General features: G+C 39.3%; 1 protein-coding gene across 4 annotated transcripts in view; it reads right to left on the bottom strand.

Annotated features, from left to right (window-relative positions):
• LOC126984004 (probable N-acetylgalactosaminyltransferase 9) overlaps positions 1-27,453 on the bottom strand; it is a 114,759-nt gene that overhangs the window by 85,497 nt on the left and 1,809 nt on the right. The window lies entirely within an intron of this gene.

A 27,453-nucleotide genomic window follows, 5' to 3' on the forward strand; every position in this document is an offset into this window, starting at 1 on the left:
AAGAAGAGAGGAAGGGGAAGGGGAAAGGGGATAGAGAAGGAGAGGAAGGGGAATGAGAACAAACAAAACAAAAAAAACAAAACAAAAAAACACCACGTAAAAACTGAATCCGGTCGTGTCCTGCGGCGTAACACCTTCACTGTCGCCTCCTCCTCCCCCCCCCCCCACGGCTTACTAGAGCAGGGCGATAGGAGGGAAAAGTGGTCCTGGCTGCGGCTGTTTTATGATAGTGTTTTCTTGCCTGTGGTGGAGTGGGGGGGGAGGGGGAGGGTGTCGCGTGGTGGTGGTGGTGGTGGTGGAGTGACGCCGCGGTGCAGTATGGCGTGCGTGTGTGCTTGTGTGTGCGGGGAGGGAGGAAAGGAAGATAGGGGGATAGGAGAGGAGGGAGGGAGGGGTGAGAGGGGAGGAGGGGTGAGAGGGAAAGGACTGACTAAGCTACGTGAGTGTGGGGTGAAAGGGGAATGGCTACCTCTTGTGTGTGTGTGTGTGTGTGTGTGTGTGTGTGTGGTAAATATATAGAGACACAGACAGACAGACAGACACAAAAAACAGGCAGACAGACAGACATATAATGAAAGCAGCAGACGGACTGATATTAAGACCAACGACAGATAAGGACAAACAGACAAACACGAAATTCAAATCTTACACATATCAAAAAGAAATAACCAAAAAGATAAAAGAGATAAGATAAAATGACAGACAGACACTCACACAGACAGGTTAAAAGAACGCTACAGAGGCTGATATACAGACAAACACACAGACACAGACAGATAAACACATAACACAAAACTTACAAACATACCAAAATCAAATAACAACCAAAAAAGAAGAAAACAAAGAAAAAAAAACCACCTAGAACCCAAAACAGAGAAAACAAAACAAACAAAACAAAAAGATCCACCAAACAAAGGATAAAACAAAACCAAACAAAAGACAAACGGATCACTCAGTAGCTAACACAATTGGAAAACAGATGGACTTCACCGGCAGCTGTCACACACACACACACACACACACACACACACACACACACACACACACACAAGACAACAGGTGTGTAATAGGTGTCATGGGGAAGAGAAACAACCTTCAATCTATCACTCCTTCGCCTACTATAAAAGAAAAATGATCCTTGATGACACGATATTATTGAGCAATTTATAAGGACACAATAAGAGCCTGTATTCTTTAAGCAGTATAGCTCTTTTCATCTTTCTTACGCTTTTTTTATCTCGTTTATTTCCCTTTCATTTCCACACGTTTGCTCTCTCACTCTCTTTCTCTTCCTCTCTCTATGTATCTATTTACAATCTGAATCTCGCTAAGGCCTATTTCACTCTTTCTCTTCTTCTATGTATCTATTTACAATCTGAATCTCGCTTATTTCCCCTTCCTTTAGCCCACCAATCATAAGTCCGCAACGTATCGGCCCCGAGGTTCGCCTGTTTGAAGAGCCTCTCGTCATGGAATTTGTTACTGGGCTTTCCATGGATTGTTTCGTGATCCTAGTGATAGTTTTTACACGTCCTCTGCATCTTGAAAGGGAAAATCACCCATGTAAACCCGGTTAATCTTCCCTGTGGCCTTGGAAAATAGTGGTAATGGGAATTTAAGACGTTTAAGATTATGGACCGAGGAACAAAATAGAGTTGAACAAGAGGAACATTTCTTCTTTACACTTCTTAAGAGGATATCAGTTAACAAAAGACTACAACCAACAACAAAAGAAAGAAAGTAATGCCACATAGATCATAGCATATAGTTCTCCCGTTTTCCCGTGGCTCCAGTTCACATATTCTTTTTTTTCTTTCTATGGTACACCTGTCGCCGAGACCACCTGGAGAACACCTGGCCTGGGACACGTCACCTGTTTCGGCGTCACCACCATACGAGGAGAGATGGAGAAAAGTAACTCGGCCACTCGCTTTTTCTTTACGGCAATTTTAACAGCTCAAAGGCAATAAAAAAAGAGCAAAGAAAGGCCGCTAATGACCAGAAACGAGGGAATAGCTGATGATTAGGTACACGGTAGTTAAGAGGTAAAGTTAACTAATAGAAAGATAGATCAACTTACTTTAAACGAGATTGAAGAAATTGGTGATAGTTATTTAATTGATCAGTTAGTTAGTTACAGGGAAAGTTAGTCGGTAAAAAAAACGATAGATTAACTTACATGTCTAAAAGAGAAAAGAGAAAATTGGTAATATTGTTGGGTACATAGTTAGTTAGGGGGACAGTTCATTAGTAAAAAAGGATAGATTAACTTCATTGCCTATACGAGAATAACGAAATTAGTGATACTGTTAATTAGTTAGTTAGTGAGTAGCAAGCTTTTTGTCTACACCCTTTTTGTTGCCCTTGAGCCGTCTCCTTTGTTGAAAAAAAAAAAATAGTTCGTTACTTAGTGGAAAAAGTAGAAGAGCAGAAAAGTAGAAAAGTGAAGCAGAGAAGTAGTAAAGTTAGTAAAAGATAAATAAACTCACTCGTTAAGGCCAGAGAGAGGAAAATGGCGATATTGTTAGCTAGAAAGTTATATTCGCTCACTCACTAAAACCGTGATAAAAAAAAATGTAATATTCTTAGTTATAATTACAGGTAGTTACAGTTCGTTATAGTTATCGCCTCTTATTGCACTGCCATTCAGGAGTGAAAGTTAAATTGGTGGAAAGAAAAATCTCTCGTTACAATCAGAGAGAGGAAGCTGGCAATGAATTTGATCGCTCTCTAAACCAACACGAAGAAATTGCAATATTTTTAGCTTCCTGCTTTTATTTTGGCGTCACTCAAGTTAGTTCAATTTGTTAAAAGAAAACTTCGCTTGCTTAATTGACTCAGAAAAGGAAAACCGCAATGATTTCGGTCGCTCTCAAACCCAAAGCGAAGAAATTGCAATATTTTTAGCTTCCTGCTTTTATTTTGGTGTCACTCAAGTTAGTTCAATTTGTTAAAAGAAAACTTCGCTTGCTTACTTGACTCAGATAAGGAAAAGCGCAATAATTTCGGTCGCTCTCAAACCCAAAGCGAAGAAATTGCAATATTTTTAGCTTCCTGCTTTTATTTTGGTGTCACTCAAGTTAGTTAAATTTGTAAAAAGAAAACTTCGCTTGCTTATTTGACTCAGAAAGGGAAAAGCGCAATAATTTCGGTCGCTCTCAAACCCAAAACGAAGAAATTGCAATATTTTTAGTCATCTCTTGTTTCAGCATTACCAAGGAGGAAAATTTGTTAAAAGAAAACTTCGCTCGCTTACTTGACTCAGAAAAGGAAAACCGCAATGATTTCGGTCGCTCTCAAACCCAAAACGAAGAAATTGCAATAGTCTTAGTTTCCTGCTCATATTTCAGCATCACCCAAGAGGAAAATTCAATTGGTGTATAGAAAAAAAATCACTCACTAGCTTAAACCAGAGAAAGGATATTGGCAATACTTTTAGTCATCTCTTGTTTCAGCATTACCAAGGAGGAAAATTCATTTGGTATATAGAAAAAAAAATCACTCACTAGCTTAAACCAGAGAAAGGAAATTGGCAATACTCCTCTTGTTTCGGCGTCACCCAAGAGGGAAAGTTTAATAGTTGCCCGGAAAAATAAATAGCCTAGCTCGCTCGCTCGCTTGAACCTGCACCAGAGAATTGTCGATATTACCAATACTAATCTTTCTTGAGGTGATTACACGTTGTCTTTATCTAGAAGTGAAGTTAATTTTCATTGGAAGTGACTGGAGAAGAATTTTACTGATCGCTTTTTTTTTTCTTTTTTTTTTAGCTATGCATTGATATTACGCACCAGATTAAACTCGATATGAAAAGATAAGGTTGACTCTCTCTCTCTCTCTCTCTCTCTCTCTCTCTCTCTCTCTCTCTCTCTCTCTCTCTGCATAGGCTATCATCATGGGCAATGGTTGTCGGTTCAGGTCAGTTGGTTCCGCGGGCAGAATTTTTTTTATAGTAATGCCGATATTTTCTTTACCTGGTTCATATTTTACCTACGTATGCTCATTATTACCAGGAGTTCCATTTGAAAGCGGTCGCTGGAGGTCTGGTAACTATTTATTTTTATCTATCTATCTAACTAGGCTTTTCACGAAGCTAACATTGCATAGCAGACGTGATATTAAGCACCACAACTGGGTAATTTAGTCTATTAAAAAGACATGATTAAACATTCACTTGTATATTCCGTCCACATTAATCTCGTAATCATATATGTTTGTGTGCCTTTATTTTCTATTAAACACCAAAACTAATCAATCAAAGCTATTAGAAAGACATAATTAAACATCCTCTAGTATATTCTGTGACATTAGTCTGGTAAAGCATATGTTTGCTTTCTGTTTCTTTGGTATTTTGTCTTCTTTTCCTTTAAACACCAAAACTAATCAAACATCCATTTCAACTTCTTAACCATATGTTTCTTTTCTATTTCCTCATTCTATCGTCTTCGTTTTCTCTTTCTTCTTGTTATTCCTCATCCTCTTCATCCTCTTCTTCCTTCCCCATTACGAAAACCACATACATTTGCTTTCTGTTTCTCTATTCCTTCGTAGTATTTTTCTCATTCTTCTCGTTATTCCTCCTCCTCTTCATCCTCTTCCTCCATTAGCAAAACCACAAGCAAGCCAACGTGTAACATATAATTGGCGGAAGATGACGGGGAAAGTTACATCTAAGTGACTGGTGGTTCCTGGGCCGGGGTGGGCGGGGCCAAATAGCGCTGGTAGTGTGAACCGGTGTGAACGGAGTATAGCAGAAGCCGAAGTGCGCGGGAAGTAGGCTAATACATGCGTCGAACGAGGAGCAACGGATCTAGGCAGCGTCTGGACCATTATGACAAGACAGACGGAAGTTGTTAGGTTGTTAAGCTGTCTGCCAAAAAGTGGACAGCAGGAGTGGGTGAAGGAGGTGGTGAAGGAAGAAGAAGAAGAGGAGGAGGAAAAGAAGAGGATTAACATAACGGAGGAAGGTCATAGTATAGTCTTGAGCCCAAAACTGGACAGAAGAAAGAGGAGGAGGAAGAGGAGGAAGGAGGAGGAGGAGAGGGAAGAGGAGGAGAAAAGGCTTATCAGTAGGGCTGGATTTAATAGCACAGTCTTGCACCAAAAAAATTAAAAAAAAGTGTGTGTGTGTGTGTGTGTGTGTGAGAGAGAGAGAGAGAGAGAGAGAGAGAGAGAGAGAGAGAGAGAGAGAGAGAGAGAATCGTCTACCCAGTTACAACCTTGGCCTATCGTAAAACTTGATATGAAACTTACACTCATTCTACGCTTTATGCTTTTTATTGTTTAATCGTACTTGTGTGTGTGTGTGTGTGTGTGTGTGTGTGTGTGTGTGTGTGTGTGTGTGTGTTCGGTGAGTTTCATGAACAAAAACACGCAATTACTCTACAGCATTTTTCACTCAACCTTAACCTATTAACTTAATCGCCTTATGGAGAGAGAGAGAGAGAGAGAGAGAGAGAGAGAGAGAGAGAGAGAGAGAGAGAGAGAGAGAACTGACCCAAACAACCATACTACCTTACCAATACAAAAACCTTACTTCCTTACCTATCAACCTATATTACAATCATCCTCTTACCTTACCTTACCAATATTGCAACTTCCCTTCCTTACCTAATCTTACCTTCTCTTTCTCCTTTTCCTCCTGTTTTCTTCTTTATTTTCTTCCCCTCTTTTCTTCTCTACTCTTCCAGCTATTTCCGTTTCTTCTTTCTCTTTCTTCTCTTCTCTTTATCTTACCTTATCAATATTGCAAACATCCCCTTACCTTACCTTACCTTACCTATATTGCACCCATTCCCTTACCTTACCTTACCTTACCTTACCAATATTGCAACTTCTCTTACTTAACTTCCACATCACTCATATCACAACCTCTCTCTCTCTCTCTCTCTCTCTCTCTCTCTCTCTCTCTCTCTCCCTTACCTTACCTTACCAAATCACAATAAAACCATCCTCTTCTCCCCAACCTTACAATCACCCACATTATAACCTCGAGTCACGTAAGATTTATAGCGGAGGAGGGGAGAGCCTAGGCCTTTTACGAGGTGGGAGGAGAAGGAAGAGGAGGAAAAAGAGAAGGGGTGAGAGGAGGAGGAGTAAGAGAGGGAGGAGCCATGAAACAACACTTGACAGAATCCGCAACACACAAGACGAGACGAGAAAAGAAAGTCGCTGGTGGTGGTTCGCAAGATTATCAGGTGACAGGAAAAAATGCTTCGTTGATGAGGTGAAAGGGATGGGGTTACGGAGGAGCAGGAGGAAGAGGAGGAGGAAGAGGAGGAAGATGAAATAGACGAGGTAAAGTAGCAGAGGCAGCCGAAGAACAAGAACATAAACAGAACACGAAGAAAGAGAAACAGAGGAGAAAGAGGAGGAAGAAGAAAAAAATGCTCCGTTGATGAGGTGAAAGGGATGGGGTTACGGAGGAGCAGGAGGAAGAGGAGGAGGAAGAGGAGGAAGATGAAATAGACGAGGTAAAGTAGCAGAAGCAGCCGAAGAACAAGAACATAAACAGAACACGAAGAAAGAGAAACAGAGGAGAAAGAGGAGGAAGAAGAAAAACATGCTCCGTTGATGAGTTGAAAGGGATGGGGTTACGGAGGAGCAAAAGGAGGAGGAGGAGGAAGAGGTAAAATAGCAGAAGCAGCCGAAGAACAAGAACAAGAAGCAGAACACGAAGAAAGAGAAAGAGAGGAGAAAGAGGAGGAAGAAGAAAACTAAGAAAAAAATAACTATGAACAGAAAACGAAGTACCAGAAGAAAAGAAGAAGTAAAACAAGAAGAGAGAGAAACAAGCTAAAAAAAAAGAGAGAAAATGAGGGAAACATGAGACCGAAGAAGGAATAACGAAAATAAAATAAAACACTAAGAGAAGTAAAGAGGAGGAGGAAGAGGAGGAGGAGGAGGATGGACTAGCGATGTGGAAGATGTTATGTGAATGGAATGTGACAGAAGGGAGAGAGAGAGAGAGAGAGAGAGAGAGAGAGAGAGAGAGAGAGAGAGAGGAGAGGAGGGGAAGGAGGGAGGAAGAGGAGGAGGAGGAGGAGGAGGGGGAGGGGGAGGAGGGGGGACCATAGGAAGTATATTAACCATAGGATGACAAAAAAAAATAATATATCACAACCACAAAGCCACACAGACTTTCTAATATTGCCAAACTTTTCCTCTCTCTCTCTCTCTCTCTCTCTCTCTCTCTCTCTCAGGTAAGATGCTTGGTTCAGTTACGCTCTAGTTATTTATCTCTCTCTCTCTCTCTCTCTCTCTCTCTCTCTCTCTCTCTTTCTCTCTCTCTCTGTGGCAATGAAGTCCGTCCACTACTAAAACACACACACACACACACACACACACACACACACACACACACACACAAACGTCCCCTCCATTTCTCTTATGCAATCACCTGTTTCCCTTGGCCATCCCTCCTCCTCCTCCTCCTCCTCCTCCTCCTTACTAATGCAAACTATAGCACTGAAAAACATGAGCCTCTTTTCCCCTTCTTTTTTTACTTCATCTTCTTCCTCCTCTCTCTATTCCCTCTTCTCTCCTTTTTTTTTCTTATCCTCATATTATTCCAGTTTGTCTTCTTTTCCTCCTCTTCTCTTTTTTTCATTCTCTTGTTCTTGTTTTTTTTTTCTCTCCTCCTCCTCCTCTTCATTTTTTTTCGTTTTTCTTCTTCTTTTTCCTAATCTACTTTTCCTCTTTTCTTATTATTATTCCTGGTCTGATCTTTCTCCTCTTCCTCTTGTTTTCTTCTTTATTTTTTTCCTCTCTTTTCGTATCTACTCCTCCATCTACTTCCGTTTCTTCTTTCTCTTTCTTCTCTTTTCCTCTATCTCCTCTTTTTCATCATCATATTGTAGCTCTTCTCCTCCTTCCTTTCTTTCTTTTTCTTCCTCTCTTTCTTATCTACTCTTCCAGCTACTTTCTCCTTTCTCTTTCTTCTCTTCCTCTTTTTCTCCTCCCTTTCATTCTCTTATTCTAGCTCTTCTCTATCTCCTCCTCTTTTCTTTTTCTTCCTCTTTCTTCATCTACTCCTTCAGCTACTTCTATTTCTTTTTTCTTTTCCTTCTCCTCTTCTTCTTCTTCTCCTTTCTTTTACTATTTCTTTCTCCTCTTCTGCTTCCTTCTTCTCTCCAATTCTCTTAATCATACCTTTCTCAATTTCTTCTGCTTCTTAAACCTCCTCCTCCTCCTCTTCCTCCTCCTCATCCTCGTTTCCCAGCTCCTCTTCCCACATCAAGTATTTTATTCACACGGTATTTTAATTTCACATGCATTTTTATTTTCCTTTATATATTTTCCCTTGCGGTATTCAGCGTTCCCATTTGCAGGCTTTGGGCTCAAGGACGCTTTTAGTATTTCCTCTTTTTTTCCTTTTTTTTCACTTGCAATCACATCGTTTAATCTTTTTATCGTTTCTTTTTCTTTTTTTCTTTTTATTATGATCGTGGTTTGTGTTCAATGTAACTTTCCCTCCCTCTAAATTATATGCATCCATTCACTGTTCATCATTATATATTTTAAACTTGTATATATATTTGCATTTCTCATTTTTATCTATCTTATTTATCTATTTTTCTTTTTTTAGATTAGCGTAGTTTATATTCAATCCCTTTTTTCTTTCCTCTAAATTACATGTTTCCCCCTCTAACCGCTCATCATTATAATCTTTTTAACTTGTATATATGCATTTCTTATTTTTATTTATCTTTTTATCTCGTCTTTTTTCTATTATCGTGGTTTATATTCAGTGCATTTTCCCTCCCTTTAAATTACTATATACTTCTTCCTCTCACCTCTCATCGTTATAATCTTTTTAACTTGTATATTTGAATTCTTATTTTTATTTGTATTTTTTATCTCTTCTTTTTTCTATTATCGCGGTCTATATTCAGTGCATTTTCCCTCCCTCTAAATTACTATATACTTTCTCCTCTCACCGCTCATCAATATAATCTTTTTAACTTGTATATTTGTATTTGTTTGATTTATCTCTGTTTTTGCTTCTTTTCTTTTATAGATCAGCGTAGTTTATATTCAATCGGTTATTTTCTTTCCTCTCAATTACATGCTTCTTCCTTTCACCGGCCATCATTATAATCTTGTCAACTTAAGTATATGCATTTATTTTTCTATCATTATTATCGCTCTTTAAGCTTACTGTACTTTACTGCTAAAAAAAAATCAACGCGCTATCCTCTTCAGGGGTTATAACGACCCTCTTTTGTTATTTGTAAAGAGTTGTCAGTCTGAAGAAAAGGAGCAACATGACGGTTATGTAGACAACGAAAGAAGCAACATGGCGCTTATGTATACAATTAAACCTGCAACATGGCGCTTATGAAGACAACGAAAGAAGCAACATGGCGCTTATGCAGACAATGAAAACCTACAACATGGCGCTTATGTATACAATTAAACCTGCAACATGGCGCTTATGAAGACAACAAAAGAAGCAACATGGCGCTTATGAAGACAACGAAAGAAGCAACATGGCGCTTATGAAGACAACGAAAGAAGCAACATGGCGCTTATGCAGACAATGAAAACCCACAACATGGCGCTTATGTATACAATTAAACCTGCAACATAGCGGTTTTGCAGACAACGACGAGTTTCAAATATTCAGCGCGCAGGGCAGGTGGCCACGGAACTCGATAGCACAGGTGCGCTGGAGTCTTACGTGAGGTGACTTAGGCAAATAAACTACTGCAGGTGTGAACTGGGCGTGTGTGTGTACGTGACTTGACACACACACACACACACACACACACACACACACACACACACACACACACACATCTCGTTAATTATTGGTCTTTTCTTCCCTTCGTTCATTCCAATCTCTCTTTCTCTCCTTTTATTCTACCTTCCGCTTATTTTTTTCGTATATTTTCAGTTCTCTTTCTCTCTCAACTCTCTCACACACACACACACACACACACACACACACACACACACGGTCCAACAAGGAAGTCTTCGCGTGTACATGCAACCGGAAAACTCTACGAAATCATACATAATGTGTTTAGATGTTGTGTGCTGTGGAAAATTGCGTAGACACGTGAAGCACAATTTTACTCTGACTATTACCCAAAGACATGCAACACATTTTTTTCGGTCAAATATTACATTAGACAACACGATTTACCGGTCAAATATTATACTAAACTTCATACCGTACAACTTAACGGTCAAAATTAATATTACCCATCAGAGACTCATACCGCACGATTTTCCGGTTAAATATTATCCTAGATTTCATATCGCACAACTTAACGGTCAAATATTACCCTAGAGACTTATTCAACACGATTTCCCGGTCAAATATTAACCTAGAGACTTATTCCAAACGATTTCCCGGTCAAATATTATCCTAGAGACTTATTCCAAACGATTTTCCGGTCAAATATTACCCTAGAGACTTATTCCAAACGATTTTCCGGTCAAATATTACCCTAGAGACTTATTCCAAACGATTTTCCGGTCAAATATTACCCAAGAGACTTATACCGCACGATTTTCCGGTTAAATGTTATCCTAGAGACTTATTCCAAACGATTTTCCGGTCAAATATTACCCTAGAGACTTATACCGCACGATTTTCTGGTCAAATATTACCCTAGAGACTTATTCCAAACGATTTTCTGGTCAAATATTACCCTAGAGACTTATTCCAAACGATTTTCAGGTCAAATATTATCCTAGAGACTTATTCCAAACGATTTTCCGGTCAAATATTATCCTGGAGACTTATACCGCACGATTTTCCGGTCAAATATTACCCTAGAGACTTATACCGCACGATTTTCCGGTCAAATATTACCCTAGAGACTTATACCGCACGATTTTCCGGTCAAATATTATCCTAGAGACTTATTCAACACGATTTCCCGGTCAAATATTATCCTAGAGACTTATACCGCACGATTTTCCGGTCAAATATTATCCTGGAGACTTATACCGCACGATTTTCCGGTCAAACATTATCCTGGAGACTTATACCGCACGATTTTCCGGTCAAATATTACCCTAGAGACTTATACCGCACGATTTTCCGGTCAAATATTACCCTAGAGACTTATACCGCACGATTTTCCGGTTAAATATTATCCTAGACTTCATACTCCACAATTTAACGGTCAAATATTACCCTAGAGACTTATATAACGCGATTTCCCTGTCAAATATCATCCTACAGGCTTATTCAACACGATTTCCCGGTCAAATATTATACCGCACGATTAAACGGTCAAATATCACACTAGACTTCATACCCCACAATATCACGGTGAAATATTACATTAGACTTGATACCACACATTACTACAGTCAAATATTATCCTGGAGACTTGTACAGTATAGGATTTCCCGGTCAAAATTACATCAAAACATTATATATACAGTGCAATTTTAAGGACAAATATTACACAAGCATTACACGGCACTTTATCGAACAGTGTGACACGGGACACGACGAAGGGAAAGTGTGGGCTAAAATTACAGTGTGTGGGATGTTTGCCTTGGGGAGAACCCGCATCCGGAACCCACCCGCGGACACGCCTTTGGTAATGTGATCAAATTTCGGTGCAGCCCGTTTGTGTTTTTAATCATCCTGGCGTTGTAAATCAGAGAGATGGTCCACTTTACTAACGAGATGTCCACTTTACTTTCCAGAGCTCGTTAACTTTACTTTCCAGAGCTCGTTAACTTTACTTTCCAGAGCTCGTTAACTTTACTTTCCAGAGCTCGTTAACTTTACTTTCCAGAGCTCGTTAACTTTACTTTCCAGAGCTCGTTAACTTTACTTTCCAGAGCTCGTTAACTTTACTTTCCAGAGCTCGTTAACTTTACTTTCCTGAACTCGTTAACTTTACTTTCTAGAGCTCGTTAACTTTACTTTCCAGAGCTCGTTAATTTTACTTTCCAGAGCTTGTTAACTTTACTTTCCAGAGCTTGTTAACTTTACTTTCCAGAGCTCGTTAACTTTACTTTCCAGAGCTCGTTAATTTTACTTTCCAGAGCTCGTTAATTTTACTTTCCAGAGCTCGTTAACTTTACTTTCCAGAGCTCGTTAACTTTACTTTCCAGAGCTCGTTAATTTTACTTTCCAGAGCTTGTTAACTTTACTTTCCAGAGCTCGTTAACTTTACTTTCCAGAGCTCGTTAACTTTACTTTCCAGAGCTCGTTAACTTTACTTTCCAGAGCTCGTTAACTTTACTTTCCAGAGCTCGTTAACTTTACTTTCCAGAGCTCGTTAACTTTACTTTCCAGAGCTCATTAACTTTAATTCCGAGAGCTTATTAACTTTACGAAAAAATAGGGGAAATATATATGCTGAAATAACCTAAACTTTGCCTTTCCGCTCTCAATCGTCTATTTTACTTAGTCCATAACTTTACTTCCGAGAGCTCATTGATTTTACTTTTCAGAGCTCATTAACTTTATTTCGTTCAGCAGTACCATATTAAATAACACCAAAACAACAAAAAGAAAGGAAGGAAATAAGGAAAAAGGAAATAAGCATGTTGTAATGGCCTAAACTTTACCTTAATCCATTTTATCGTCTATTTTACTCGGGTCATCACTGCCATATCCATCAAGAGCAACAACAACACAAAAATAGAAATGAAAAGGAGATAAAAGCTGTGATGACTTAAACTTAACCTAAATCCATTCAATCGTCAATTTTACTTCGTCTGTCACTACCAAATCAACCAAGAGCACCTACAGCATAAAAAAAATCTCAATGAAAGGAAATGGATAAGCTGTGATGATCTAAACTTTACCTAAATCCACTGACTCGTCTATTTTACTTCGTCTGTCACTACCAAATCAGCCAAGAGCAGCTACAGCATCAAAAAAGCAGCAATGAAAGGAAATGAATAAGTTGATATGATCTAAACTTTACAGACGGAGTAGAAAGTAGAGTGCCATGGAAGAAAGTTTAGGGTGTTCATTAAAATGGGAACAAGTATAAGAAGGTTGGAGTAGAGGTCAAGAATAAAATATCGAAGAAAAAATAAATATAATGGTGAGCTGCACTGAACGTCTATTTTACTTCGTCCATCACTACCATCGTCCATCACCAACAGGATCTACAGCATAAAAAAAAACTAACAATGATGACCTAAACTTCATCTTCCTTCTCTCTCTCGTCCAGTTTCCTTTGTTCACCACTGGGCAGCCGCAATGACTCCACCTTTACCTGGATAGAATAACAATGCCATACCAACAAGAGGTGAGAGGCTGAGTGAATACAAATGTCGTGATACCGTTCGAAAACTAATTGGACTCGATCATATAAAAGGTCCATCAGTCTTTAGTTGTTAGCCTGCCTCTCGTCTCAATATTCCAGCCCATTCATCGGTTAGTGAAAAGAATGAGATTAACGTTCGAAAGTCACTGGTTTTTTATGTTCGTTTTCATTCCCCTTCCTCTCCTCTTCCTCCTCCTCCTTCCCTATCCCCTTCCCCTCTTCCTCCTCCTCCTCCTTCTTCTCTATCCCCTTTCCTTTTCCCTTCCCCTTCCCCTCTTCCTCCTCCTCCTCCTCTATCCCCTTTCCTTTCCCCTTCCCCTTCCCCTCGAAATCATAAGTATTTGGGCATTCATGAGTTCTCTTTTTTTTTTTTAGCAAACGAAGCAGCTCAAAGACAAAAACAATAGTCCGTAAAGATATTCTACTCCATTCATCAATTAACAAAGAGAATGGGAAGACTAACATTCGAAAACTACATTGGACTCGTCAGATATTGGATTCATCAGTATTTTGTCATGCATCACTTCTAACGTATAAATATTCCCCTCAATCCATTAATTAGAGAAGGGTGTGTGAAGCTCCAGTGAATTCAAATATCACAGTACGGTTCGACATCTACACTGGCCTCGATCAGAAACTGGGATTGCTCAGTTTTCTGTCATTAACCAACTCTCCCTCATCTATTTTGCTTCCTCCATCAGAGCTAAAAAAATTAAAAAAGAACGTAAAGCGCAAAACTAATACATTAATACAGTAACGGAGACTTCAATGGAATACAAGAAAAAATTTATACCACTTCAAAACTACTATTCATCCATTCTTCTTCCTCCATCAATTTTTTTTTTTTTACAACAAAGGAGACAGCTCAAGGGCACAAAAAAAGGAAACAATAATTTAAAAAAAAAAGCCCGCTACTCACTGCTCCTAAATAAAATCCAAAGAGGTGGCCGAAAGAGGGGTCAATAAACAACAACAACAACAAACAAACAAACAAACAAACGAGAAGTACAAACACAATACATGAAAACAATAACCCAAAACTCCAAATGAATCCAAGAAACCCAAAATCCACATTTCGAAAACGACTTCAACTTCGATTAGATAAACAATTCTGTCCGTCTTCCGTCGCTCAAGTCTTCCCCTCCACGGCTATTTCAGACAGTCACGGAAACACTAAAACCCTGAAAACGAAATACAAACAAGCTCAATAAACGGTACAGGAAGCGAAAGTGGAGGCTAATTGAGCTGTGCCCGATAACAACCACGCTTCGCTGCACACACCTGTAATTAAAAGCAAACTAACTCTCTCTCTCTCTCTCTCTCTCTCTCTCTCTCTCTCTCTCTCTCTCTCTCTCTCTGTCCTGACGTCCCTAAAGACCCAGCCAGCGACGTGTGTTTATCCGCATTCCAAATATTTATGCTCAGCGGCGGGGTCGAGGTCGCCTTGGAGACACACACACACACACACACACACACACACACACACACACACACCTCTATAGTCCCTTCAGCCCTGTCGTGATATAGCCGCCGTAGTAATTAGGGTTAATCTCTTCTTTACAGCAGGCGGTAAGGACAAGAGTGCAGACGTGCTGGAAAATATATACATAAAAAGCCCCTTCGTGTAAATTGTAATCACGTGGCGAGGTATTCAGGTGACTAATTAGGCTATGTTATGTTTTTGTGGCACGAGTTATTGTATGAGTAGAATATATTAACGTCGGGGAATATATTAACGTGATTGTAGTGCATTATGAACTGTTGCATAATCGCGTGCTGATGTATTCACGACTCTGCTATTTTGAACATTATCTATTGTATGCGTGGAATATATTAACGTAATTGTATAATGTGTTTCTGAGCTGTTTTATAAGAGCGTTCTGGCGTATTTATGACCTAATGCGCTTCCTATCATGAATTCATTTGTATTCTCTAATTAAATCACCGTTTGGCATTGCGAGGAATTATTACACTTGCGCAGTCGGCCAAAAAACTATCGAACTCCCATGAATAGAGTTGGAACGGAATCTAAAGGCATGTTGTTGTGTTGGTTAGGTAATTTCTCTCATATCCTATTCAATCAAGCCAATGGTGTGCAATACTTTTTTTGCCGACTGTACATGACGTTGTGTTGGTTAGGTAGATACTTTTTTTCCTGACTGTACATGGTGTTGTGTTGGTTAGGTAGATACTTTTTTTGCTGACTGTTCTTGCTCGGTCGCCTCTTGTTGGATAATACAAATAAACACAACACAGCGGAAGACACAACCCGAAGTAAATAAATAACGCAGTTGGTACACACACACACACACACACACACACACACACACACACACACACACACACAGCTTTTCCTTTGTCTTCTCAGCTTTGTACTCCCAAGTTAAAGTGGTCGCTGTTGTGCACGTTTTTAAGCTCTCCAACGGAACACAAAACACAATGAAAATTCCTTGTAGTTCTAGTGTTTGGCGTTGATATAAAAAGTAGGAGGGAATTTTTTTATGGGAAATTACACGGGAAACCTATGTATTATTATCTGGTATTGAGTAGAAATAACGAATCATTGTGGAGAATACGTTTTTTTTTTTTTTACAGCAAAAGAAGCAGCCCTAGGGCAAAAAAAATATATATATATATATATATATATATATATATATATATATATATATATATATATATATATATATATATATATATATATATATATATAAAAAAATGAAAAAAAAAGCCCACTATTCACTGCTCCTATATAAAAGAGTAAAGAGGAGTGATCGAAAGAGAGGTCAATTTCGGGAGGAATTTGGTTTGGTTGGGGAGCTTGCAATGACAAGGTTGGAATGTGGAACTGGCCTGATTTGTACGATGTGTTTATTGATGCACTTTGTCTCTCGTCTTCCTTCCCTTACATAACATAACCCATCCGTCTCTCCCTCAGTCTCCCTCTTAAATCCTCCTTCCTTTGCATAATCTACCCGCCTCTTCCTCCCTCAGCCTTCCTCTAAAGTAGTCCATCCCTTCATCGTACTCAAACATTTTGGGGCTTACACACCCACACATTTGGTAAGGCTTTCGTATAGTGGTTGTGTTAGTGTTCCCTTGGATAGTTTTATGAGTCTAGTGATAGTCTGACAAGCCTGCTGCACCGTGAATTCGAGGAAACTCTCATGACAACCCGACTCCATCTCCTTTATGGCCTTCGGAAATGCTTATTGGGGAGGCGGTGGCTGATTGGTTAGCGTGCTGGCGCCGCGTCCGGGAGATCCAGGAGGGACGCGGGTTCGAATCCTGGACGCGACGTAAAAAAAAAAGCCGTGTCTGAACATGTACATATTCTTAAACATTTCGGCGCAAAAGAACACATATGATATTTGACTAGGCTTTCATAGGAGTTGTGGGCACTTCCAGGGGTAGTTGTATGACCCTGGTGGCAGTTTAACCCTTCTTCTGTACCGTAAACCCGACTAATATACTTTTTGGGCTTTAGAAATAGTTGATGTGAAAGGCGGAAGAGTCTGATTCTTAAAACATATCCGAGACTAAGAACACAAATTTGACAAGGCTTTCGTAGGAGTTGTGGGCATTTCCAGGGGTAGCTTTATGACCCTGGTGGTAGTTTAACCCTTCTTCTGTACCATGAACCCACAAACCACTCATTAGAACCCGACTGCTCTCCTTTGTGGCTTTTGAAAGTAGATGATGTGAGAGGCGGAAGTGTCTGAAAATACCTGAGTCTCCCCTCCTTTTGATCTTCCTTCTGTGGAACTGATTATACTTCGCCTTGCTCTTTGCACGGATTATAATGTCAGTGTTCTTAATTTCCATGACTAATGATATCAAATTGCCTGATAACGGATGGAGTAGCTTCTTGTTAAGGTCACGTGCCTATAACTGTCTACTTTCCCACTCACAAGACTGCAATTATATAGACCTTTCTTGTTTTAATGTTGGGTGCGTGATCGTAGGAGGAGTTAATGTTGGAACTGGCGTGGAGGTGGTGGTGGTGGTGATATGTGTGCCCCGAGTCAGTAGCATCCAGCTCCTTCCAGTATTAGCAGGATATAGTTACTCTCATATTCTCTTATTCAGTCACTCTTAGCCTTTTGTAGTCACCTAGCGCTAGTAAAGCTGATTCAGTGTTTTTTTTCACGTTTGAGGGTTTGGTGATCTTTATTCAGTTATTTTTACTTTTTTTAGCACAAAGATGGTCTCTCTCTCTCTCTCTCTCTCTCTCTCTCTCTCTCTCTCTCTCTCTCTCTCTCTTCCATGTTCTGTTCCTATTTCCTTTATCACTTTCCTCTATCTTCTAATCTCATTCCCTCTTCTCCGTTTTTCTTTTTCTTTTTTTTTCATTCTCCATCTTCTTTCCGCGTTGCCCTCCTCTTTCCCTCTCTCACTGTCTCCGTCATTCTCTCTCGCCTTTCCATCTCTCCATACTACCATTATCATTAGCATTATTACCATCATTATCGGTATTAGTACAAGCTGTTACCACCACCAAACTGTTACTGCACCTGTCATCTGTCACTCCTATACACGACAGGTGGGACTAATTAACAAAGACTCATATTCTTAAACATATCCGCGTCCAAGCTCATATATTTGACTGCTTTCATAGGACTTTTGAGCATTTCCAGGGGTAGTTTTATGACCCTAGTGCTAGTCTGATCCTTCTTCTGTACCTTGAACCTACAAAAACACTCCTTAGAAGCCGACTGACCTCCGTTTTGGCCTTTGGATATAGCAGATGTGAAAGGCGGAAGTGTAAGGCAATACCGCCCATGCTCCCTCTACATGCAACTAACGTCCAGCTGGCAACACTGCGGTAAAATGTAAATGTGCAGGGAGAGGGGAGTGTGTTTTATCTGGTAATACTCAGTGGTCTACAGAGAGAAGGGAAAACATTACATTAAGTGACCAGAGAGAGAGAGAGAGAGAGAGAGAGAGAGAGAGAGAGAGAGAGAGAGAGAGAGAGAGAGAGAGAGAGAGAATTAATGAATGAATGAATGAATGAATGAATAAAACAGGACCGCAATACTAAACCGAATAAAAAAAATCTAATCAGGTCACCAAAACCTACATCCTCTCTCTCTCTCTCTCTCTCTCTCTCTCTCTCTCTCTCTCTCTCTCTCTCTCTGGAAGGGGGTCACAAAACATGCATAAGGTCCATGACTGGCAACGGACGAGGTCAACAAGGTCAACACGAGGTCACGTAAGGTCACGAGGGGGGTTGCTAAGGTCACGTGACAACACCCTCCGCCAACGCCAGGACTCGCCTTTCCCACGCCTCGGACACTTCAAGGAAAACACCACCAGCGAAATGTAAACTACTAGAGGAACGCCGCGTGTGTGTGTGTGTGTGTGTGTACGAAGTCATGTGTCTGATGTAAACAAACTCGGGTGTTGGCAGAGAAACGTTAATAGTGACTTTTTTTTTACTAGTTTTACTTTTTTTGAAGGGGGACGATTGTAAATAAAAATGTAGTAAAGTAAAAAGGTGAAAAAGTTAAAAACGTAGTAGTTCAAAAGCTGCAGAAATAAAAAAAAAATGATAGAAATAAAGTCGTAATGTTAAGTGTTAGAAAAAGAGTAAAAAGTTGAAAAAATAAAAAAAAAGTAGTTCAAAAGTAGTAAAGTTAAAAATGATTGAAAAAAGTACATAAAAATAGAAAATAGTACTAAAAAAATATAGATAAGCACAGTAAAAAAGTAAGGTTAAAGTGAAATAACAAAAAAAGCAAAAAATGAAAATAAACTAAAACAAAAAAATATATATACAATGTCATAAAAACAATGGAAGTAACAGCCTGGTAACAGAACTCACCCTTAAAACCTCTCTCTCTCTCTCTCTCTCTCTCTCTCTCTCTCTCTCTCTCTCTCTCTCTCTCTGCTAAAGCCTTAATATACGCGACTTTCTCAAGAGAGCCAATTGTGATAAATATGATGATTGTGGGGTTGATGGTGGTGGTGGCGGTAGTGGTGGTGGTGATGGTGGTGGTGGCGGTAGTGGTGAGGTGATGGTGGTGGTGATGGTGGTGGTGGCGGTAGTGGTGGGGTGATGGTGGTGGTGACGGTGGTGATGGTGGTAGTAGTAATAGTAGTAGTAATAGTAGTAGTAATAGTAGTAGTAATAGTAGTAGTAGTAGTAGTAGTAGAAGTAGTAGTAGTAGTAGTAGTAGTAGTAGTAGTAGTGATGGTGAGGGGAGTGAAAGTAAGATAATAATGACGCTGATTCCCATGCTATAACAATTACATGACTATAATTACGCTAATGAGCCAAAAATAACGGGAACTGTGCAGCTATGAGACATTAATAGTAGCAGTAGTAGTAGTAGTAGTAGAAGTCTCTCTCTCTCTCTCTCTCTCTCTCTCTCTCTCTCTCTCTGAAGATGATCAAGGATGGGAACTAGGATGAGTAGAAAAAAAGAGGAGGAAGGAGGAGGAGGAGGAGGAGGAGGAGGAGGAGGAGGAGGTAAATTACAGGTGTGTCCCGTTACCTAAGAGAGATGGGAGAGGCAAGCTTCCTTCCCTCCATTCCTCCCTTCTTTTTTTTCTTCCTCCCTTCCTTAGAACAAGCTGGCACCTCTCCTCCTCCTCCTTCTCCTCCTCATACTCCTCCACATACTCCTCTTCCTCTCTCTCCTTCTATTCTTCTTTTATTCTTCCGAGAGCAAAATCGTTTAACCTCTTCAGTATTCAAAAGGAAGATGAGAGGAAGATAAGGAAGATGATAGGAGGAGGAGGAAGAGGAGGAGGAGGATATAGCACCGGGAGATTAACAAAACGTGAGAGTATTACTAAGGAGATAAAGATGAGAGAGAGAGAGAGAGAGAGAGAGAGAGAGAGAGAGAGAGAGAGAATTTTTATCCACCCGACGTCCTTCTCACCGTGGGTCTGCCTGCATTCTCTCTCTCTCTCTCTCTCTCTCTCTCTCTCTCTCTCTAACACTTGGATGACCACACAACTTCGTCGCCTACACACACACACACACACACACACACACACACACACACAACCTTGGAATTCAAAAAGGAACCACCCAACCTAAGCATATTCTCTCTCTCTCTCTCTCTCTCTCTCTCTCTCTCTCTCTCTCTCTCTGGAAAAAGCTAAATAATGCATATGATTTCATGGGAAAACACAAAATAAAATATAAAAAAATCCCTGGCTGTATGTGTGTGTGTGTGTGTGTGTGTGTGTGTGGTATTGACCCCCGAGAAACAGTTAAGGAAAGGATGTAAATAAAATTGTTAGATGCAAAGGAGAAAATACTATTGTCTCTTTTGTTGTTGATTACGGTTGTTGTTGTGATTGCTGTTCTTATATATATATATATATATATATATATATATATATATATATATATATATATATATATATATATATATATATATATATATATATATATATATGTTGTTTATTGGTGGTAGAGTTGGTATTTTTTTTCAGGGAGAACAAAAAAAGAACAAAGAAGGGCAAGAACGAAAACAAGAAAGAAGAAAAAAGATGAATAAGACGAATATCCTAATACTAAAAACGAACACCGGTGTGGTAACGTCAGACATCCCGTATCGTGAGACATCCCATCCTGAATACATAGGTACATGAATTTCGACACGGTACCGTGTCTTTTGTCGACTGCTTGTCGGAATCTGTCCCACCTAAGTTTATTTATATTATTATAAAAGCAAATGATGACGTATGTATGTATATAACTAGGATACTATCAACACTCTTCTTCTTGTGACCTACTCCACTTTGCATCGCTTTTTAGGTCCTCCTTGGTACTTTTTTACACTTTGATGCTTCACTTAGTTACTCTGTGATAGTAAAGATTGGGCTCCGCGATACGCAGATCAGGATGGGATGTCTCACGACAAAGGATGGCAGACGACACCACACCGGCAAGAACAAGACAGTAACAAGAAGAAAAAGACAAAAAGAAAAAGAACACACACACAAACAAATAAACACACATTACAGTAGCAGCACACACACACACACACACACACACACACACGCGCGCCGAACGTTACACCCAACAACCCGTTACGTCGTCTCTCCGCGTCGCCCTTACAGATGACTAACATCCCTTCTATGACCGAGAGAGAGAGAGAGAGAGAGAGAGAGAGAGAGAGGTGGTTTGTATGTAGGAGTTGCGTTAATACAGACACATTATGAACTTTTAATATAGGTGGAAGAGTACGTTGAGGAGGAGGAGGAGGAGAATAGAAGGAAAAGCTTAGAATCCAGGACTCATTGGAAGAAGAAGAGAGAGAGAGAGAGAGAGAGAGAGAGAGAGAGAGAGAGAGAGAGAGAGAGAGAGAGAGAGAGAGAGAGAAGGCAAGAGCCGCAAGAACATGTCAAGCGGGTGGTGGTCACTTTCAGCCAAGGTCACCATTCACCACCTTCACCTTCCCCCATTCTCTCTCTCTCTCTCTCTCTCTCTCTCTCTCTCTGGGTCAACTCTAGTCCCCTTTCTCCTATGTCAAAGGCTAACCACCGTCCCCTTCACCACCACCGTCACCACCACCACCACTATACCACCATACCACCTAAAAAAGTCCCCTTCACCACCACCACTGTTACCATAAGACAAGTGTACCCTTTAGAGTCCTCTTTCACTATCACCAACTTAACTTCTTTGTCGTCGTCGTCCTCCTCCTCCTCCTCTTCATATTTCGTCCACTTCTCTCTTCTGTTGCCATCTCCATCTTCTCCCACTTCGTACATCATTTCTAACTCCCTCCTCCTCCTCCTTCTCTTCCTCCCTCCTCCTCCTTCTCTTCCTCCGGTCGTTCACTTCTCTCACCAACACCTCCACAAACTCCTCCTCCACCTCTTCTTCTTCCTCTTCTTCTTGAACAAAAGTTGCTTCTTTCTTTCTTTTATTTTCTTTTTTTTTTTCATTACTACTACTACTACTACTGACTAATTAACTAACTATCTATCTAACTTACTAACTAAAAAACGAATAAAATATGAAACCAAATTCGCGTCCCCGCCAAGAATTATTCTGAGACGCTTGAAAGTGAAGCTTCGGAAAAAAATTTAAAGTTTCGTTAGCTGGAGTTCGAGACCTCGAATCCAACTTTCTTCTGCCTTCCGGAAACGCCATTAGGGAAGCCTGTCCTTAACTTTTTCTTTCTTCATTTTTCTTTTATTTCCTCTCTCGAATTTTCTTTTTCTCTCGAACTTCTGATGCCTGACTTTTTATTTGTTTCCTCAACTTGATGAAAGGGAAAATTATGTCACTTCCAGCTGCTTGCATATTGGAACATTCCGAGCATTATATTTTTCTTCCTTTTTCTTTATTCTTTCCTTTTTTCATCGTAAAATTCTATCTGGTTTTCTTTTTCGTATTATTTTCTTTTTTTTTACTTCTGGTCATTCCTTTACATTTTATTTTCATTTTCAATTTTCGTTTTTTTTTGTCACTTTTATCCTCGACGTAATTTTCTATCTGGCTTTCTTTTTCCTATTACCTTTTATTTTTACTTTTTTTGGCACGCTTCTTCATTTTTTTCATTTTCAGTTTTCGTTTTTTCATTTTTCATTCTTCATTTTCTTCGTCGTAATTTTCTACCTGGCTTTCTTTTCCCCAACCATTACCTTCACCATTTAACTAACATACATTTATCCCATACAAGAAGAAAATGAGATGGAGTTAAGTTTAAATAATGACTGTCGAGTGAGGTTTGTGAATAATTGCCCTAAATAAACCACTTTCCACAGTAATTATATACACGAACACGTACGTCTGTTCACACCATATAACCCTAAAAGAGTAAAAAGTGGTGATGGCACATTCACTTCATGACAATTACGCTGGGAAAACTGTCTTGCTTCGGCCACTTTCTATACGCTAATAATATACTCGCAAACACAAGTAGCCTTTGAGTATATGATTTAGGTGTGAGAACTGCCAGGTTGGGGCCACTTTCTATGGTAATTTTTCTCATATATGTACGGATTAAATTGATGCTAAGTAAAAATTATAATAGTAGTTGGTGGAAAGAAAGCGACGAAGAAAATAAAGAATGAAAAAAAGAAAACGACAGTTGAAAGTGAAAAATTATGAGATTAGTAAAAAATGATGATTGGTATGATGCAAGAACTGTCAGATTGAGCCCATTTTCTACGGCAACAATACTCGCACACACATACAAAAAATAAACAATAATAATAAATACAAAAAAAAAACTTCAAGCCTGTTCTTTCCATAGTATAAAGAATGAATGACCTGATGATCGCCATGTATAATATTCGTAAACCCACATAAAAAAACTCACGTCTGTTCTTCCCATACATTAAAAAGGAAGTGAACGAGATGAATGTCATTATATACGATGGCAGATAAGGTGTAGAAATTGTCAAATATAGCTCCTTTTCAATAGTAATAATATTCGTAAACCCACAAAAAAACTTACCTCTACTCTTTCCATACATTAAAAAAGGGAGTGAAAGAGATGAATGTTATTATTTACAATGGCTGATAAGGTGTAAGAATTGTCAAGTATAGCTCCCTTTCTATAGTAATAATATTCGTAAACCAACAAAAAACGTTACGTCTGGTCTTTCCATACATTAAAAAAGGGAGTGAAAGAGATGAATGTCATTATTTACGATGGCTGATAAGGTGTAAGAATTGTCAAGTATAGCTCCCTTTCTATAGTAATAATATTCGTAAACCAACAAAAAACGTTACGTCTGTTCTTTCCATACACTAAAAAGGAGGTGAAAGAGATGAGTGTCAATACTATATACGATGGCTGATAAAGTGTAGAAAGTGTCAGGTATAGCACACTTTTTTTTAGTAATAACAATCGTAAACCAACAAAAACCTTACGTCTGTTATTTCCATACAGTTGAGAAGAGAAGAATATCAACAATATGTACGATAACTGATATGGTGTGTAATTATATTCGTAAACACACAAAAACCTGACGTCCATTCTTGCCACACATTAAAAGAGAGAGTGAAAGAGCCGAGGATTGCCATATACGATCCCTGGTAAGGAGTAAGGAGTGTCCGGTTTAGGCAACTTTCTACGGTAGGATGTACACAAACACCTCGAGGGAGTAGGTACTGGTGTTGCGCGTCTTGCCTCGTAAAGCTAACTCAACCCGTCACCACAGTAGCCATTAAACACAGCTTCCTGGAATAAGGCAATCGTACTGTTTCTCGTAACCCGCCCCTCCTGCTGCTGCTACTACTACTACTACTACAACTACTACTACTACTGACTGATTGCTTCTGTTCAGACTATAAATCCGCCTGGTACTGTTGTAGTTAGTTAGAGAAGTGGTGGAAGAAGATGAAGAAGAGTAAGAAGAAGAAGAAGAAGTAGTAGTAGCAGTAGTAGTAGTAGTAGTAGTAGTAGTAGTAGTAGTAGTAGTAGTAGTAGTAGTAGAAGAAGAAGAAGAAGAGAAAAATAAGGATAGGTGTAATGGTGATGGTGGTGGTAGAAGTAGTAATACCAGTAGTAGTAGTAGTAGTAGTAGTAGTAGTAGTAGTAGTAGTAGTAGTAGTAGTAGTAGTAAAAAGAGTCAGATGAAAAAACAAGTCAGCATTCGTGATAACAATAATAATAATGATGATGATGATAATGATGATAACGATGATAAAAAACACGAAGGACGCGAATTTAAGAAGTAACGAAAAAAAAGTGTGAATGCATCGGTAATTTTGAGAACATTCCATTTCTCTTCTTCAAATCCAGCGTAACTACGTAATTTTGAAGAGCTGTAGTCTCAATGAGAGAGAGAGAGAGAGAGAGAGAGAGAGAGAGAGAGAGAGAGAGAGAGAGAGAGAGAGAGGACAAGTAAACAAAGACAGGAATGCGGAGATGGGAGAAGAAAAATAAGGAAAAGAAGAAAAATAGAGAGAGAAGAAAAAGAACACGTAAGGTAAAGGACGTTAGGTCAAAAGCATCAAGGCAGGAGAGGAGGAGGAGGAGGAGGAGGAGGAGGAGGAAGGATGATGACAGATAGACTGGAGGAGGAGGAGGAGGAGGAGGAGAAGGAGGAAGGATGAGAAATGACAGATAGACAGGAGGAGGAGGAGGAGGAGGAGGAGGAGGAGGAGGAGGAGGAGGAAAGAAGGGAAGGAGGAGGAGGAAAGGAGAAAGCCTTGACTCTTGATGACCTCGCTTAACCTGTTCCCGAGGCAGGTCCAGTTGATGCTCCTCCTTGGATCTTCTTCATTTATCTATCTATCTATCTATCTATTTATACATTTACTTCTCTATCCTCCAATCTCCTATCTCTCCGAGCTCTCTTCCTATCTCCTATCTTATCTCTCTCAATCTATCTGCCTATGTATCGATTTATATATTTACTTCTCTCATTCTCTTCCTTTACCTGTTTATGTATATCTATTTATATATTTACTTATTTATCTATCCATCTGTCTGTGTGTGTGTGTGTGTGTGTGTGTGTGTGTGTGTGTGTGTGTGTGTGTGTGTGTGTGTGTGTGTGTGTGTGTGTGTGTGTGTGTGTGTGTGTGTGTGTGTGTGTGTGTGTGTGTGTGTGTGTGTGTGTTTACTCAAGAGAAAAGCAAGCAAATGACGTGGCAATATCTGATGCATCTCTCTCTCTCTCTCTCTCTCTCAACAATTGGATTAGCATGCACACTTTCCTCGCACACACACACACACACACACACACACACACACACACACACACACACACACACGAGAAGGGAGATAAACTGCTGACGTGGTGTTTGGAAAGAGATAAGAAAAGATGAAAGCAAAGTCATTACAGAGATTAATACCTGAGGGAAAGGTGAGAAGATGAAGCAAATGAACACAGATGACGGAGGGAGGGAGATAAAAAGTGGATGAGAGCGAACAGGTGAAAGTTAAAATGGAAAAGGATGAAAGAAAGGGAAACTGCTTGATTCATGGTGGTAGAAAGTAAACTTGAAAGAAAGTACAGAAAGACGTGATAATAGTAAACTTGAATGAGTAAAGAGAGATATGTAATATATATTAATAATAACAATAATAATAATAATAATAATAATAATAATAATAATAATAATAATAATAATAATAATAATAATGAAGAAAAGGGGAATATTAAGAGAAAGAAGAGTAATAATGCAAAAATAGAAGAAAAAGAAGAAAAAGACGAAAAAGTGATAACAGTAGTACTATTTTTTTTATAATGAACGTGGGAAATAAACGCAAATAAAAAGAAATAACAATGACAACATCTTAACAGAGCGATAATTTTTACTTCATCACCATCGTATAGAATTAACGAAACGTATTGAAGTAACAAAGAAAAACTACATAATATAAATTTCCCACGGACCTCACTTGAACGTTCCCTCATAAATAGCAAGACAAGCATTTGACATTACCACAAAGAAAAAAAGAAAAGAAACAAGAAAAGGAAAAAATAGATGATGACGTTAATGAGTACAAACAAACGTGCAATTAAGTGAAAGCAAAATCAAGTCACGTACGAGAGAGAGAGAGAGAGAGAGAGAGAGAGAGAGAGAGAGAGAGAGAGAGAGAGAGAGAGAAATTAACTGTGCAAATTGACGAACGAAAAGGAAAGCTGTGTGTGTGTGTGTGTGTGTGTGTGTGTGTGTACGCTTCGGATTGCCTGTCAGGAAAAAAATGTAATGGGAAAGGAGGAAGGTCCGGTAATGAAGGTAAAAAGTGAAATTAATAGAACAGAAAAGGTAAACAGAAGAGAGAGAGAGAGAGAGAGATGCATGCGGGGAGTAACAATATGCATGCTTGGATTCTTCCGGAGTGTGTCACGAATACAGAAACACCACATAACGGGCTATACACAAACTAGGCTATGACAAAGAAGAGCTGCAAACAGTACACATCCTTTTGTTGATATCACACACACACACACACACACACACACACACACACACACACACGGGCGTTGATATTATACTAAAACTCAAAAATTTTAATAGCTATAACAAAACGAAAAACACGACTTCCTGCATTACGAGACCCCAATCTATTCCAGTAGCAACGTACGGTATATATACAACACTAAAGAAAAAAAATACTAACGTTATTATTCTTGAAGTCAAAACACTAACAACTACAAGCAAGAGAAAACACTAATTCACGCTTGGTTCACGTTATGTTTGTTTTTTAGTCCTTGCGGCAACGTACGGTGAATATAACACTAAAAAAAAGGCATTACTATTCTT

This window comes from Eriocheir sinensis, chromosome 55 (assembly GCF_024679095.1).
Source record: "Eriocheir sinensis breed Jianghai 21 chromosome 55, ASM2467909v1, whole genome shotgun sequence".
In the NCBI taxonomy this organism is placed as follows: domain Eukaryota; kingdom Metazoa; phylum Arthropoda; class Malacostraca; order Decapoda; family Varunidae; genus Eriocheir; species Eriocheir sinensis.